This window comes from Crocodylus porosus, unplaced genomic scaffold (genome assembly GCF_001723895.1).
Source record: "Crocodylus porosus isolate Cpor-Errol unplaced genomic scaffold, CroPor_comp1, whole genome shotgun sequence".
NCBI lineage: Eukaryota > Metazoa > Chordata > Crocodylia > Crocodylidae > Crocodylus > Crocodylus porosus.
Window position 1 is genome coordinate 13,438,569 of NW_017728923.1, and position 5,140 is coordinate 13,443,708.

The following is a 5,140-nucleotide window of genomic DNA, read 5'->3' on the forward strand; positions in this document are numbered from 1 at the left end:
TGAAATGTTCAGTCATAAAAGAAAAATCTCATTTTATACAAAAGAGCTAATTATGGAATACCACTTGGGATAATGCAGGGTATATTTGTATCCCCTGCTATAGTTGAATATTGATAGGAAGCTGGTAGAAAAAGTTTCACTAAAAAAATAGCAAATATATAAAGAAGTTTTGCAAGAAGATACCTTTCCCATCTGTGGTTCTGAAAGCAATTCAAACTAACAAATAGTGTTTCTTCATGAACCTTTCTTTTAATCCTATGCACAAGCACAAATGGATATGGTACTGTTAAATTGGTGAGAACACAGTACTGGAGGTAAGCACTTCAGGTGTCTAACAATCTGTGAAAATTTCTGTGCTGAAAGCATTGGGTTTATGCCTTTAGGTTTACAATCACAGTAAAATTGCTATCCCTGCCTTCAGAGATGCATCGTAGAAGGCGTGTGTAGAGCACTGGAAAAAACAGTGACTTGTGGATGTGCTGTGAGAGAGCTGCAGGGATAAAATTTCAAGGTGCATGATAGGGAGAAGTTAAATATTCATGATAACCTACAAAATTCAGTTTCTTTCTCCCAATTTGATCACTTTCTAAGACCCCTTTGATTTTGAAATTTGATTGCCTCTAACTGCTGACACTTCAGTTTGAGATATGTGTTTAAATACACTGGAGAAGGTCCAGCAGAGGCTAAATTAAAAGACAGTTGAAGTGGTACTGATAAATGATTAAAACAGTGGTAAAAGTCCTGCTGAAAAAGCGGCTCAGCGCTGGAGATATAAGGCTCATCAGTCTAATAATGATGAGAGAGATGCCTCTAACTGTGAGAGGAATTAAATTTGGCTGAGAAAAAAATGTAAGGTTTGCAAAATATTCAATGGGAAGTTAAGCAGTGCCTGAGAAAAGGCCTATCCATGCATTAATAATCCAATATACTGGAACTCTGAGCAATACTTACAGAGATATTTAATAAAACAAGGGTTTGACACTGAAGTAATCACAAGATGCTTCAGTGCAGTGTCCTACACCTTGAGACCTTTAGCAGAAAAATTCTTTCTAAGACTTATGAAAGGAGTTCAAGACTTGGAAAGTTTAGGACGTGTGTGTTAGAGTAGAGTCTTGGAAAATATTCTGTTTCTCAATGGGTGTTTGATTTAGCTGACTAATTGCACAGAACAGAACAATGATACATTTCTGGACAGAATTATTAGTTATTTATAATGTGGAAAATTTGATCATTTTTACTCATGGCAGATGGGGAGGGGAGTGTTAATTGCTGTTAGATAAGAACAACAGGTTATTGACTGGATCAGTGCCATCTTTTGAGGAAAATGGTATTTGATCTATGCTTTTGTGGGCAAGGTCTAATTCTGTTCTCATGCAACACTCTTATACTGCAGTAACCGTGGAGGAGATCATGGTCTTAATCCAAATTAGTATCAGGGGGACTGAAACTGGAATGTGTGTCATTAATATCTACACACTACCTCCAGATAGGGAGATTAGAGTAGATTACTGGTTGTATTAACAAAATGTATCTTCCAGCTTTCCAGACTTTTAGCTGTTCAACCATTACCTTTGTCCTTCAGCAGGAACCAAGTAACATGGTATGTTAGTTCATTTTAAAACTCAAGGGTATAGCCACAGCTGTGCTACTCAAGTCCATGGCTGTTAGAGTAGCAAAGGATCTATGGGACAAAGAAAAACAGCCACTGAGAGGGGAAGTGGTCATAGGAAAATAGAAACAAAACCAAAGCCAGACGCTGTCTGTCTTCTAGGTTCAAGAAAGAAGCCTCTGGGTGAGGAGAGAATAACTTCTTCTCTGATGTCCAAATGGTAGGTAATGTCTTCTCAGAGCTGCTGGGACTGCAAATCAGAGCATGCTGTGCAGAAGGTACAGTCTTTATCGTAACGTCCTTCCTTCCAAATGGGAAAGACCGGTGCAGAAAGGTGGACTTGCTAGCACAGTTCCTTTAATATAGGGAAAGACCTGCCTGCTTTATCTGTTTAGACTGATTCCCAGAGCTCTGGGAAGTGGTTGCATTCTCAGGAGAGACATCCAGGAGGTGGAAACCCCTGCGGAAGGGCTCTTTTATGTTTTTACCACAAGTCTTCTGCTTTGTGTTGTTTTTGAACTCTGAGCAAAGAGACTTCTGGAGAGAACTTGGGCTCTCAAGAGGGGTGCTGCACAGGAAGGGAGCAATGTGTCAGGGCTGGTGTCCCCTGTCTTGCTTTGCCACACAACTCCTCGTTTTGTTTTTGGCCACAAAGTCTCGCGGGAAGGCCTGGCTCCTTGGCTGGGGAAGAGGCAGCATTGTATGCTTTTCGAGGAGTGCCAGGGTCTGTCTGGCCATGAGAGTGAATATGTGCTGTCAATATAGTCTAGTGAGAAGATAGGGACTGAAATAAGACAATAACTCATAAAACAGTAGAAAATGTCAGATGTTTCAAATATGGAAGGCAGCCGAGACACTGTAATGAGAAGTCCTGTTTGGAACAAGATTGCTGTATTATGATCCCACTTCAGATGGGGTTTTAAAATATGTCATTGTCTACAAGAGGAATACTTTGTACAGCCAGGGTCAAGTTCTCTCACAAAATTACTTCATCAATCAGGCCTTGCTCTTCTCTAAAGTTGGCTGAAAGATTGAGAAACAGCATTTTCCAAGCCATTTGAGGACCTTGCCATAATGAAGTACTTTCAAAGTCACAGGTGAAATGATTTGTATATTCAGCATGTCCCAGTCTGGCTTAATTTTCCACTGCATTAACATTAATATGATACTATTTGCTTTTAGTGATTATAGATGTATGTTCCAGATGGAGGAATTTTTTATTTTGCTTAGAAAATTAATCCAGGCTGGAGTCACAGCTAATGTCCACTCTGACACAAAATGCCATCCCCCATAACAAAACAGAAATCTGATTCCCCAGCTTGTCCTGAAGAGAATAATTTTGCTGTAGGGGGGAGATGGGCTTAGTGACCTAAAAGTTAGAGGAAAGAATGACCTCTTACATTTTTTAATGCATTAGATGGTTTATATTAAGGGGAAATAGCATCATATGGAAACTGTAATACAGAAAAAGTGCATGCTGGAGAAATGGTCCTAAGGACTTGCGGCTAACAACATTGATGGGAAGCATGCTTGGTGTTGATCACTTGTTGCCTCAGATTAATAGCAGAAATTATTCCACAGATGCACATTGTTACTCATGAAATGGAATAACCAGACAAATAAGTTGTTTATATTTCCTTTTGAACTGTGCTTCTGGGTCAAGGATGTGAAACCAAGTCTTGTTCACCTTGCTCACTTGAGCTCAGTTTTGGTTTTACAAGGGGCTGTGCAGCCTTTGGGAGCCCAAGTGGGAGTGTGGCTCAAATGGCTAGAAGTTGGCTGCATAGCTGCACCACTGGGTCAGTCAGATGAACCAGACTTGGTTCATTGCCCACATACATTGGGAAGGGGCGTAGCACATCTAGTTCATTCTAGGTAGTTGATGTGTGGATTTTGCCATTATCTGGCCCATGTGAAGTGGTTTGAGTTGCCTAAAGCACTACTTTCAGATATAGTTTACAAAATAATTTCAAATGCAGATGCCCAGAGTAATTTGGAATGAAGATGCCCAAGAGTGGATGGAAATAAAAGGCTGAATTCTTTTGGCAATTACCTTCAATCCATTACAGAAATATGAATACTTTAAAATCTCTTCAATTCTTTTGAAGTTATTTTTCTGGTAATTGGTTTTAAATTCCTTCATATAAACCATTTCCTACCACTCAGTTATAATACATGGGACTTTTTACTTGAGCTCAAGGGCAGGAAGGGTCTTTAATCAGAGAGGCTCTGAGAGCTGCTCTTATTAAAGCACCAGCAGTGTTTTGTGTATCAGTGTCCCCGCGCTTCAAAATGGTGGCAGGGGGCTTTAACTAAAACTCATCAAACAATCTTTAGTTAAAGCACCCTTGCTGCCATTTTGAAGCGTGGGGATACTGATACATGAGAGGCAGAGGCTGGCTGGGGCACACTAATTTGCATGCTCCAGACTTGATTAATTGAGTCTGCTCTGACGTGCTGTAATTACAACATGTTGGAGCAGCCTCCTGGCACATCTACAGATACCCAATATGTTTACGGCCTAGTCCTGTGGATGACTTAACAAACAGAACAGAATAAATTTTATATAGTTCAGTTGCTCCCAAGAATATCCTCTAATCTAAGATTTCTGTTATAGGAAGATTTATCTTTTCAGGAGAAAGTGGCAAGCTACAGTATTCAATATTAACTGTATTCCTCTTTCTTAGTGCAAGAGTACTGCTGTTTTCCTGACCAGTCTACCTTTAGCTTGCTTAATAGTAGCCCACAAGTGTCATCAGCTCACCACTGCTGCTTTCATTGGAAAACTTGTTTTACAAGAAAATAGGTGCACCAATACCTGATCCTTATGCTAATAATAATGCAAGCTGCAGCCATACAGATCATCCTGTTTGGAAAGGGTACTTTATCAGTGAGATACTGTCCAATTTTTTGTGGTGCTTAATGATTTCATTTAGTTGAGATGCCAATGGTAACCACGACTGCTTAGAACCTCACTGAATTGGACACAATATTTCAGTTTCAGTGGCAGAAAAGGAAAGGATTAGCCTCCAAATCTATCCTTAAACTTTATATCTATCTATATTATCTATATAATAGACACTTGATGGCTGTCAACAATACTACTTTTAAGGAAGAGTGGATGCATATATAGATAAAGACAAGGCAATTGAGGACCCAGGAAACTACTGGCCCGTTAGTCTTACCTTGGTCCTGGGGAAGGTCTTTGAGAAAATTATCCAGTTGCATCTCTGTGAGGGGAGATTATGCTTAGGGGCAACCAACATGGGTTCATTAGGACAGGTCCTGTCAGAACAACCTGGTGGCCTTCTACAACCAGGTCACAAAAGCTTTAGACTCAGGTGTTGTGGTGGACGTAGTCTTTCTGGACTTTAGGAAGGCCTTTGACACTGTCTCTCACCCCATTCTCATTAAAAAATTAGGTGACTGTGGTGTTGATGCCTACACGGTCAGATCGGCTGGAGAGCCACACCCAGAGAGTGGTGTTGAATGGGTCATTTTCAACCTGGAGGGATGTAGGCAGTGTGGTTC